The sequence below is a fragment of the Phyllostomus discolor genome, chromosome 7 (assembly GCF_004126475.2).
Source record: "Phyllostomus discolor isolate MPI-MPIP mPhyDis1 chromosome 7, mPhyDis1.pri.v3, whole genome shotgun sequence".
In the NCBI taxonomy this organism is placed as follows: domain Eukaryota; kingdom Metazoa; phylum Chordata; class Mammalia; order Chiroptera; family Phyllostomidae; genus Phyllostomus; species Phyllostomus discolor.
This window is the reverse complement of record NC_040909.2, coordinates 61,415,542-61,428,661: the sequence shown is the minus strand read 5'-3', so window position 1 is coordinate 61,428,661 and position 13,120 is coordinate 61,415,542. Positions and strand designations below refer to the sequence as shown.

At 36.2% G+C, this 13,120-nt stretch overlaps 1 pseudogene; it reads left to right on the top strand.

Annotated features, from left to right (window-relative positions):
• Positions 1-12,229, top strand: part of LOC114501353 — a 35,838-nt pseudogene extending 23,609 nt beyond the window's left edge.
• The last annotated feature ends 891 nt before the right edge of the window (positions 12,230-13,120 follow it).

Sequence of the window (13,120 nt, the reverse complement as noted above, 5' to 3'; positions counted from 1 at the left end):
TCCTCATTTTGTGGGGATTCTTTTTATTCTTCTTGTTCTAATTGGTTGTTTTTGCTTCCTTATGTTCCAAATCATCAATGTGATCCTCAGCTTCATCCACTGTGTTGTTATTTCCCTGTAAAAAATGTTCTTTATTTCAATCACCGCATTCTTCAGTTCTGACCAGATCTTTTTATGCTGCTGAGGTCCTCACTAGCTCCTTGAGCACCCAATAGCCAATGTTTGAACTTTGTATCTGATAGATTGCTAATTTCTATTTCATTTATCTCTTTCCCTGGAGTTTTGATCTGTTCTTTCATTTGGGCCATGTTTCTTTGGTCTTCTTGTTTTGGCAGCCTACCTGTGTTTGTTTCTATGTATTAGGTAGAGCTGCTACATCTCCTGGACTTGGTAGAGCAGCCTAATGAAGTAGGTTCCCTGTAGCATTCAGTGCCACAGCTTCCCCACTCAAGATGTGCCTTTCATGTGGCTGAGTACACCCTCCTCTTGTAGTTGAGCCTTGAATGCTGTTAACATATCAATGGGATGGATTTACCCAGGCCAGTCAGCTGCAAGCACTGGCTGTGACCACTTACCACCAGCCTCCAATCTCTGTGGAGGACCAGCTGTGCAGGGGCAAGGTGGTGGTTCTCCAACATGGCCTGTAGCTGTCCACTGGGCATGTTGGTCCCAGGATTTCCCTGGGCAGTACAGGCCAATATCAGCCCCCAACTGTTTTTGCCACAGACCACCCTGCCTGATGTATAAAGTGATCTGAGATGGCTGCTACTTGTGCTGGCCTTGGAGAGTCCTAGTAGAGCCACACTGTGAATCTAGCTGGCTGCTGCCTATGCCAGGCCTCCAGCTCACTGAGGCCAGCTGTTACTTATTTGATAGGATTTTGGAAGTTGTGAAGCATGAGCTAAGACCAGCCATTCATATGGCAGAGTCACAGTTTACAGTTTTGCTGGGTCTGTAAGTTGGGTGGGCAGAATCTTAGGGCTCTCTAAGGTGAGTCAAACAGTGTTTACCAGCTTGATGGAATGTCAGTTATGGTGCCAGCCTGCCAGGTCTACTGCTCTGTGGGGAGACGGCTCAGAAAGGACAAAATGGCCTCTGCTCAGCTTGTTGCCAGATACTTCAGTTCCTCCAAGTACATTGCTGGTGTCTTTTGAGCTACTACCTCAGTGCTGGAGCTCAGAGTGAGTGAATCTAAGTAAGACCGTGTATGGTTTTTTTTATGAGAAACTGCTTGGGGACCCAGAGGTTTCTTCCATCGCTCAATTCCTGCCGACTTTTGCAGTCAGAAGTTGTGGGACTTATCATCTTGGCACTGGAAACCTGGGTGGGGGCCTTAGTGTGGGGCTCGGACTCATCACTGCTGAGGTATCCCTCGTATCCCTCCCCAAATTTTTATCCACTACATGTGGGTATGGGAGCAGCCTGTTTTGCATTTACATCCCTCCTACCACTCTGGAGGCTGTGGTTCACTAATTCTGTAGTTGTTAGACTTCCATTCAACTTGATTTCTAACAGTTCTGAGTGATGATTCTTCTATATTTTAGTTGTAAATTCGATGTGCCTGTGTAAAGAGGTGAGCTATGTCTGTCTACACTGCCATCTTAATGAAAGAGTTTCTATTATGCTTGTCTGTAGGTGTTGTTCACAAGTGTGTGTATACTGTGTGAAGATATAGTGAGCTGTATACATTCATGTGCATATCTCTATGTAAATTATTTTTTCAATAAAAATTTTGTATTGTAAAATAAAATTCTTCCAGTAAGATAATTCAATTTGTTCATTTTAGTTCATATAGTTTTTTCATGTTAATGTTATGCTAATCAGAAGTTAATTGTACTTAACAAGAAAGCCATTATCTTCCTTGCAGAGAATTTTTATAAATCAACTACCTACTCATTCCTAGAACAGGATGCAAAGTTGAGGTCTACAGTGTAGTTTCATTGCATGGCATCAGCACTGCTGTAGTGATATCACTATTCCTCCTGATAGGCTTACCTAGATCAACACACCTGAGAGAACAGAATAAATACCTTATACCACAGTTTAAAAAGTCATTGTATTCATAAACATTAAAATCCTCTTCTCTAGCACTGGCTGGTGTGGCTTAGTGAATTGAATGCTAGACTGTGAAACAAAGGGTCACCAGTTCGATTCCCAGTCAGGGCATGTACAGGCCAGGGTTGCAGGCCAGGTCCCCAGTAGGGGATGAATGAAAGACAACCACACATTGATTTTTCTCTCCCTCCTTACTCCCTCACTTCCTCTCTCTCTAAAAATAAATCAATAAAAGCTTTTTTTAAATCCACTTCTCCAGAGAATACAACATAGTTAACTAAATTTGCATCCTATTGAAGTTCAAAGTCATAACTTTGTCCTTAAAACAATAAGTACGTAAAGTCAATATTATTCTTGAAAATTCCCCAATAATGTGCACACCAGATACTGAGTTTAGACTCACAGTCCCTACAAGATAGATGACTTTCCCTTTAATATTAATTTGGTCATTTTTTTCTCTAATTAAACATGAGATAAAAGAACTGGCCTGCATTTAGAAGCATATTATTAAAGGGAAACACAAATATCAGAATCACATCAGCTTCAGAGGCACCTGGGAGCTGTATTTACCTAAGGTAACAGTTGATCTATAGTGCCCAATTCAGAGTTCCTGTAAGACATACACCTATTGGATGATGTGGCTGCCTGAATTATATTTATTATTTAAGTTATTTTATCTTTCATTCTCTTCCAACCTCCACCACTGGCCCCAATGTGGTTGCACCCTAGTTGGATTCACAAAAATTAGTTCCAGATATAGGACCCTACTGTATTATGAAAAGGCTTGAATTTTATAGCCACACAGATCTGAATTATGGCTAAATCTGCCACTTACTACTTATTGATAAACTTTAATTCCCTTGACTGAAAATGGAAATAATATATATCTTATATTGTAGTGCTAAAAATGAGAGATACATGTATATGAAATACCTTATGTGTTGTATAGTATCTGGTACATTGTGACGTGCTCAGTAAATTACAACTATTGTTACTATAATGGGATAATAGAAAATAAATAAAAGACACAGAATTATTATCATATATTTCCAAAACAAAGTTAACTTAAAATTAATTACCCTTTTTCAAACCGTTGGGAAAAAATTGTGATTTTAGTTATATTTTTCCCCAACTTAGGATCCTCCTGAAGTCAAGACTATGTGTCCACAGTGGTTTCCTTTCCAGGATCTTTTCCCCTGGAATATAGTTTAAAAGGCCCTCCACAGCAGGTGTTGTCTGTTTCCCAGCGCTTTGGATCCAGGCTGGCTTGGGGCAGGACTGGCCAATAGAGTGCAGCAGATGTGGGTGCAGTACCCATTCCTGGCTTGGCCCTCACATGGCTGTATAAGCTGTCATGTTGCTACTGGGTACTCTGCCTCAGTCATAAGAAAAACTTCAGGTCACCCTAAAGGAACAGGGTAGACAACATAGGCCAGTGACCAGTCAGCCTAATTGAGGTCCCAGATGTGTACAAAACCCCAAACTAATGAGCAAAGCCACCCTGCAGCTCTATTGTGGTCACTTCCAAATGGCCACAGACACATGAGGGAGACCAGCCCACACTAGAATTGTCCAGCAGAATCATGAGCCAAATAAATGCTTGTTATTTTATGTCATCACATCTTGGGTGTTTGTTTGTTTTTTTAACACAGTCATACTTAACTAATACAAACGAAGTAGTCTCTCATCGGTTCTTCAAAGTTTATTTTTAACCCTAGAACATTAGTTGCAATATGAAGTATAGATACGACAGTCCTGTAGATTATGTTATATGTTCAGACATTCCATAATATTCCAGTGAGACATATGTACACACAACCCATAGTTGGTTTCATAAAATATCTCTCATTGACTTGCATCAGAATCTTCTACATTTGTTTCTCAATGAAGCTCTGTAGACCTACTGTGACAAAGCCAAACTTAAGCCCTAATTAAAAGTGTAATTCAGTCATTGTCTATCTGTTGTGTTATAAATAAAATATTTAATCAACATGCATATACAAGATTCTTGTCAAGGTATTGGCAATAAGTACTTTATTCAAGATTTGATGTATAATTAGGAGACATCTAATTGAGATCAACTTACTCTCACCTTTTTTATAAATATTTTATTTATTTATTTTTAGATTAGGAAGGGGGAGAGAAAGAGAGAGAGAGAGAGAGAAACATCAATGTGCGGTTGCTGGAGGCCATGGCCTGCACCCCAGGCATGTACCCTGACTGGGAATAGAACCTGAAATGCTTTGGTTCGCAGCTCGTGCTCAACCCACTGAGCTATGCCAGCCAGGGCTACTCTCCCTTTTAAGATTTAAATTTATATATATATATATATATATATAGTAAAAATTAAATTCATATTCTTACTCTGTCTCATTCTAAAGGAAATATAATAGCCAATTTCTTACATACCCTTTCAGAGATATTGAATCTGTTTGCATACATCATGTACACAAGCAAAATTAAATATATAATATGTATATTTGTGTGCTTGTATGCATATTTGCTCCTGTAAATTTTGCATTTATTTTCAATAGTTTATTTTGGAAATCGAAACACGTCAGTATGTACAGATTTTAAGGCAGAGCCTGAAACAAAACAAGCAAGTCAATGTACACAGTTATTAATGCTATTGAGCAGCTATGATCACAAATCTTCAATGTCTGGAACACTGTTAAAGCTTCAGATTTTCTATCCATTTCACTCTTTTTATTCTTTTCAATGAAGAGACAGGATATGATTGCCAGAAAGTCAGGGTCCATTAGAGACCATTTATCTCCCTCTATTTACACCAACATTGATGAATTCATGCAATGCTTAGCCCTCTATAGTCACTGATTTAAATAAAATCAGCCCCCGAGTTTGTTAGGACAGAGAAAAGTGGACTTTAATTTGGATCAAATTCTTTAAGTGTATAATTCTTTTTTAAAAAAAAATCGTTTTTTTGCCTTAATGATATTAGCAAGTCTTATATTTTCTAAGGATGCCTATGTGCAGAATCAACCTATATCCTTAAAAGAAAGTTAAGTGCTAAAAGAAGCAGCTGAACTATCAAATGTCTGAGTCTGAGGTATAGACCCAAACCCCAGGAACAGATCATGCAGGTGAGGGTACACCAGTCCTGAGTCCAAAAATCTAAAGCCATGTTTACTCAGTAGTGAAGTTTACACAGCTAAGAACTCTGCACCTTTAGAGGAAAGTTTGTGGCTTGATAATTTCCCTTCTTGAAATAACCCTTAAAATTGTGTAATGTACCATAAACTCACCTAAAATCATTTTAGCACCCAGTACAGAAAAATATCAGTAATAGATTTCCTAAGTTCTTTTAAACAATTTTCAATCTATTTATGATATTGAAAAAAAATATAGGTTGTTTTATTGTTTTTGTTTTTGCTTGTTTTGGTTTCTTTGGTTTTTTCATTTTACCACCTCCTTCAGATAGCGATGGCTGAGTTCTGAAGACATAAAGTTAATAAAACAGTAGCAAGTTATAAGAAATTGAATCTTCAGTTCTTTTTTTAAAATAATCAGATTAAATTCTGGGTGCATTTTCTATCATAAAAATTTCAAAGAGCTTGATATCTGGGACAGATTTTTTTAGCAATGTTACAGGAACTAATGTAGGAGGAAGAAGGGGAGAGGAAAGGAGGAGGAATGGAAGGCGGAGAGGAAGAAGCAGGCAAGATGAGGGTGAGAGGGAAAGGCATCAGGAAGAAGGAAGAGAACCAAGATATCTTACTCCTAAAACTAGTAACTCCATGAAGAAGCAACTCTATTAGAGAGAGATCTTTAGCTTGCTTTTGAGCACTAGAAGACATTCTTATCTGCACTTTCAATTGGAAAATTACTGTGTATGCTGTTTTTGTCACAGATGAGGCAGCAAATTTTCTTAGAACACAAACAAATGGACTTCAGAGAACTATACACCGCAGACAAGGTGATGGCTACAAAAATAACAAAAGCTTTAGGCTTATTTCTCAGTAGACAAGAGCCTATAAAACAGTGAAAGTTTCCAAAGAGAAATCTGAAACAAAAACTCCATTCAGGGAAATATCTGGAAGGTGGGGGTGGAAAACAGTTTATACTATTTTTTTCCTCTATTATATTTTCTCTTCCTGATAATTTTGGGAATATCATCATGTCCTATATTCCTCCCATACTATTAATGATCTCAACTTTCTGTTCCTGCCTGGCAGGGATCCACCAATCCACAGCTTTTCCACTATTAAATCTATTTCTCAATATAGGTTACTTGAGTCAAAATTACTCAGTTATAGATAAAATATAATCCTGCACTAGAGGAACATATTTTTATCTCAACATTTGAAGAGTTGCCTTCTTTACATTCCACAGTGTTAATGGAGGTTACACTCATAACTCTTCTAGAAGAGACTATAATTTATAAATCTACTCTTCCCTTGATAATTAGGCACAACCTCTATTAACATAAAATGAGAATTATGGGACAGAGGAGACATGATCAGACCCCTTAGTTTAAACTAATGGTGAAAGTTGTGATTTGTCTATTTTGTGAAAGTCCTCTCTGAAGGCATGCCAGCATTTATGAAAATGCCATTATAACCCCCATAACTATAGCCTGGAGCCCACACTGTGAGAAAAAAATTAAAAGAAGCTCTATATCAAGTCTGCATGTCATTGTCACTGAATCCTCATTCTTTATTTTAAATAACAGCTTGTTGTATTTCATAATAAAGGAGATTCACTTTGCTCATATATAGCTGACTGCAAATAATAGTTTATTTTTCTCATTATCTCCTATCCTGATGAAGATTTTACCCTAAATCCTAACTTGAGATTAGATCACTAAAAATACAAACTATTTTAGATATTTAGCAAAATATAAATGCAAATTTATTATCTACGAACATCTATGGCATGTTTAGCAAAGACCATAATACTTAGACAATTCTAATCAAAACTAATTTTTACATTTTTTAAAAACCCATAGCATATTCAAGTGGCATAATGTACATATAATTTAGGAACTTCTACCTTTAAATTAAAGTGTTTTCCTGTAAAAAATGTTACATAATTCAAGAAAAGTTATATTATTCATAGTACCTGTTTTTAAAAATAATATGAACTACAACCCAACCAATTGAGCTCATGGAGTTATCAGAGTTCTTTATGACAATAGTTCATTCAGGTGGAGAACTTTTTTAGGCAAACACATATGTGGCATTCAGCTTGGGGTTGAGGTTGTGGTAAATGAGACTCCAGAACCCTGAGGCCCTGAAATATATAAAATAGATCAACTAATGTATTTTATCCTTAGAAAAGTATACTCACTAATGACCTATTTACTCTCACATTATTTTTATCTCATTTTAGACATGGTCTGAAAAATTTTAGTTATTTTATTTTCCTGTGCATGAGCTATTATTAAAAAAAATGAGAATTGGGGAAGGGAGCTAGGTGGAAGTGGAAGAGGGTTTAGGGATATAAATGGTAATGGGAAACAGTACAATAAAAATGAGCTATTAAAATAAGAAAGAGAAGGGTAACTGTTAAGACACTTTTAGCAAAATGCAGGGTCTATCACTGAGAGAAAGGACACAGAATGATATAGCATCTGGCACAAGTATTAAAAAAATATAGCTGTCCACATGGCTCAATAACAGCAAAAAAGATAACCATAAGTTATCCTATACAAAATACAAAAACCTATTGAAAATACTACTTAAGATGACTGAGAAAGCTATAATTCATTACAGAAAGGCTTTCATTCTATGGCTGTTTGTTGTTAAGGTTTTACTCACAGAGAGTACTATAATCAGCTAAGCAAGCCACCTATGAGGATTCAGACTTCCCAGTTCCATAAGGTAAACAAGGTTATCTTGTGTGCTTGATTATGAGCTATCAGAAAGTGATTTCATCTGACCCATATTAAGTCACTACACTTGGAAAGGTGCATGCCAAGGAAGATGCATGCAGAATGAGGGACCTTATTGTACATATTAGTTCAATTTATCATCCATTCAATTTAATTCATTCATTAATCCAGTCACTAATGACAATAGCTGCTAGGAAAATTTTAAACCTATTTTATATACTTTCTCACCCTATGTAAACATAGTTTCGACAAGGAAAATAGATGATACTAAAAATGGCAAAATGTGTAGTACTTGTTGTTTCAGGCACTGTTCTAAGCCCTTTACATTTTTATGTAATTTAATCTTACAACCTTCTTTAAAATAGGGACAATTATCACCCCTAATTTAGAGATGAGAAAACAGATTCTTTTTAAAATCAGTGTTTGAAACTCTGGATTTTTTTGGTTGTGAATGGCAGAAACTCAAATAAATCTAGATTAGGTAGAGTGGGTGAGAAGGACATATTTTATTCACTCATCAAACTGTAAATACACAAGTTCAACTGACTCGAACAATGTTCCTGGTCTCTGCTGCACTCAGTTTCTAAATCTTATGCCACATGATGGCTGCATTCTGAGGCTGACCTTTCTGCAGGGCACTGAAAACAGCAGCAAGTAACCCTAACATTCTCTTTCATCATTGAATAACTAAATCTCAGTAAATTTCTAATTAGCCTGGCTTGGACCTCTGTCCATTTCCTTATCCAATCACAGCAAAGAAAATCTCCCCTAAGAGCCTGTGAGATTAACTGCCTGACTAGGATTCTGCTGATTGGGTAAAAGCAATTGCCCAAAGGGGAAAAAAAAAGAGAATGTTTCATTACTTGAAGAAAGGGAAAGATATAGTGGACAAGAAATAGTATTTGACAAGGCCTGGCTTGACCCACACTTCTTCATGAGAATGCTCACATTTTGTGAAGGTGACAGGTACTGGGTATCAAGGACTAATTATGTGTCCAGCACAGTGCTAAGCATTTCACATGCCTTGCTTCAATCAATCCTTGTAACTAGTTTGTGGTAGACATTACTGTTATTATTTCCAGAAATAATACATAATGTGCACCAATTTACCTGTACCAGTTATTTATGTTAGGGTGCTGTATAATTGCCCTGGGATTCTTTCAGTTTTTCTGGTTCCCATACATACGGTTGATGTATTTTGAATGAGCAGTCTTGGTTATTTCTAATATTTCTGTAAGGCAACTGAGACTCATGCAATCACATAATTAAAAAAGGTAAACGGAGTAAGGAAAAACCCACTAGTACAAACTCAGTAAATGTTATTCATTATTTGTGTTAATTTCACCAGAGCAATAGACATAGCAAATACTGAAAGTTAATTTTAATGATCTTTCAATTGTTTAATGTATAATTTACATGTAATAAAATGCACTCATTTTAAGTGCACAATCTGATGAGTTTCACCCAAATACACAGTGCTGTAACTACCACACACCTAAGACAGAGAGCATTTTCCCATTTTAGTACATTCCCTCTTGTTCCTGTTCTACCCATCTCTTTCCTCATCCCTGGCAACTACCAAAAAGATTTGTCAGTATAGTTTTGCCTTTTCTTGAATTTCATATGAATGGAAGCATAAAATATATAGTGTTCTCTATCCAAGTTTTATCATTCAGCATAACGATTTGAAAGCCATCTATACCATTGCATCTATCAGTAGTGGGCTCATTTTCATTGTTGAATACTATTTCATCATTAGGATATACCACTCTGTTTCTCTATTAACCCAGTGTTGGAACTTGTAGCTTACTCTGTTTTCTGGATATTATAAGTAATGCTACTATGAATATTTATGGATCACTACAAATCTTATTGTAGAATTATGTTTCATTTTTCTAGGGTAGACACTTAAAAAAGGAAATGATGGGTCATAAAATAAGTGTGTATTTAAATTTATGAGAATTACCAACCTGATTTTCAAAGTGTCTGTCACATTTCTGTATTTTTGTCAGTAATGAATTAGAGTTCCATTGGCTTTGCATCCTTGCCAAGGTTCAGCATCCTTAGTCTTTTCAAATTAGGCATTCAGGTGGGTGTCCAGTGATTGTTCTTTGTTAATTTAATTTTCATTTCCCTGATGTCCACTGAAATAGACCCCACCAAAAATGGAATTATTTTCTGGAGGGTGGGCCTTTTGTAGTGCAGGTTTCCCCCACTAAGAGAGTTTTAGGAACCTATCTGTATCAGTGTACTGGCTGGCATTTTTGTGAAAAGCTGTGTTTGACTTCAGTTAATTTTTTTGAAGACTCCTTCAAGGTGTTCACCCACTTCAAATGGATGATTTATGAGTGCATGGGCCCACATCATGCTGAGTGTTCAGCAGTTTTTGATAAAAACAGTACGACCCTCATGCCGCACTCTCCCTGTTCACCTGATGTTGTCCCAAGTGACTTTTTTTGTTGCTGTTTCCCTGGATGAAAAAAGACCTCAAAGGTAAATGTTTTGCTGATATGAAAGAGGTGAAACAAAAAACAGCAGAAGTACTAAAAGATCTCAAAATTGAATTGAGAAACTGTTTTGAGCAGTGGAAAAAAAATACCTTCATAGTTATATTGCATCAGCTGGATAGAACTATGAATGTGACTGAAGTTTAAACATGTAAGAATAAATACACAATTTTTATAAATAAATTCTAGTTTTGGGGGTCCCCCCTCATAATATGCTTACTGTTCATCAACTATCTTCTTCAGTGAAATGTCCATTCAAAATTCTGCTCATTTATTATTAGATTAAATGTTTTCTGAGTTCTTTACATATTCTGGATATAAGTCCTTGGTCAAATATATGATTTTGCAAATATTTTCTACAAATCTGTCAATAACCTTTCTATTTGCTTAATAATTTCTCAAAATTATTTTTAAATTTTGATGAAGTCCAATTTATCAATTTTTGTGATTCATAAATTTTGTATCAAAATTTAGAAATCTTTGGTGAAATCAAGAGAACAGATATTTATCTGTTTTTGTCCAAAAGTTTTATGGTTTTAGGCCTTACATTTAAGTTTATGATTCATTTACATTTAATTTGTAAATGGTACATAACACAGGTGGCAAACACAAGGCCTGTGGGCCAAATCCACCCCTCCACCTTGTTTTATCTGGTGTGACACCTTGTTTCTACCCAGCAGCAGTGCCAAGCTCCTTGCCACTAGTTAAGGAGTAGTTACATTTATACAGCCCTAAAATTACATTCGGCCCTTTGAAGGCAATTGTGAGGCTGATGTGACCCCCAGTGAAAATGAGTTTGACACCCCTGGACTATAATAAGTGTTGTGATTCCACCCCCTTTCATCCTTATACTGTATTTGATTACATTACTTTTTCATGGTTGTAAGAAATTAACATAAACTTACTGGTTTAAAACAACACAAATTTACTAGTTTATAGTTTTGAAGGTTGTAAGTCCAACACAACTCTAAGTCAAAATTAAGTTGACAACAGGTCTGACTTCCTTTCTGGGGGACTTTGAGGAGAATCCATTTCCTTCCCCTTTCTAGCTTGTAGAAGTTGCCCTCATTCCTTGGCTCACGGCCTCTTCCTCCATATTTAAAACCAGTGGCATTGAACTTACCACTCACTGCCTATCTTTCTGCCACCATCTTGGTTCCACATTCCTTGCATAAAATGCCAGGGTGAAGCTACAGAAATCATCCCTGCTATAGAGCAGGAGTTACCTCAGCCCCAGGCTGAGACAAGATCTGAAACAGAATCTGACAGTAATGAATCAGTACCAGAGCTCCAGGAGCAAGATTCCATGCAGGGAACCACACAACAAGCCCAGCTAGTAGCAACAGCTGAAATCAATGAAGAACAAGTCAGCAAAGCAAAACAGAGCTGGAGTGAAAATAAGTCATGAAAGACTATATCCCAAACTGAGTCTTTGACAGTTTCCAGGGGTTACTAGAGTCACTATCTAGAAATCTAAAAATAGCCCCTTTGTCATCACAAAACCAGATGTCTACAAGAGCCCAACTTCATATACCTACATGGTTTTGAGGGAAACCAAGATTGAAGATTTATCACAGCAAGCACAGCTAACAGCTCCTGAAAAAATCAAAGCTCAAGATAAGGCTGTCTCAAACATTCAAGAAAATACATCAACTCCAACTCTATAAGAGGAGAGTGAAGAGAAAGAGGTTGATGAAAGAGGTGTAGAAGTTAGGACATAGAATTGATCATGTCACAAGTGAATGTGTAGAGAGCAAAGGCACTCTGAGCCCTGAAGAACAGTAATAATTATTTTGTAAATGCTATATGGAATTAACAATGTAGTATTCTAAAAATGAGGAACTTTTTGTGTTTCAAAAGAGTAACTGCAGCCTTGTTTGAAATTTGTACTGTTTCTGTCAGTAAAGTTTGATTTCTTGTGGGATGAAAAAAACAAAACAAAACAAAACCAGCAACATTGGGCCCACCTGGGTAACTCAGCATAATCTTCCTATGTTAAGGTCACCTAATTAAACTTAATTCTATTTGCAACTTTAATTAGTCTTTGCCATGTAACCAAGCATATTCATAGCTTCTGGAGATTAGGATGCAGACATCTTAGGTGGTGTGGTGTCATTAATATGCCTAGCATCAACGTTGAATAGACTCTTCTTCCCCACGTTGAATTATCTTGAAACCTTTGTTGTAAAATCAGTTGGCCATGTAAGTGTAGTTCTATTTCTGGACTCTACTTGGAATCCCTGATCTATTTGTTTACTTCTAAATATGCCCATACTGTCTTATTCACTGAAAATTTATACTGATATTTATATTAAGTCTTAAAATCTGGTAATGTAACTCCTTTAACTTTGTCCCTTTTCAAAATTATTTTGGCAATTTGGGCCCTTTGTATTTCCTTATAAATTTAGAAATATTTTGTCATTTCCTACAAAATTAGAAAGAATTTTGGTAGGAATTGCTTTGGAACTACATACTAGTGAGAGAATTGACATCTTAATAATGTATTTGATCTGTGAACATGGTATCTCTCTCCATTTATTTAGATCTTTAATTTATCTCAGCAATTTTTGTGATATTTAATATGCAGTTCTTATAAATCAGTCTTTGTTAAATTCATTCCTAATTATTTTGGGTGTTATTTTACATGCAACTATATTTTTAATTTCATTTTTAATTATTACTAGTATTAGAAATGCAGGGGCTTTTT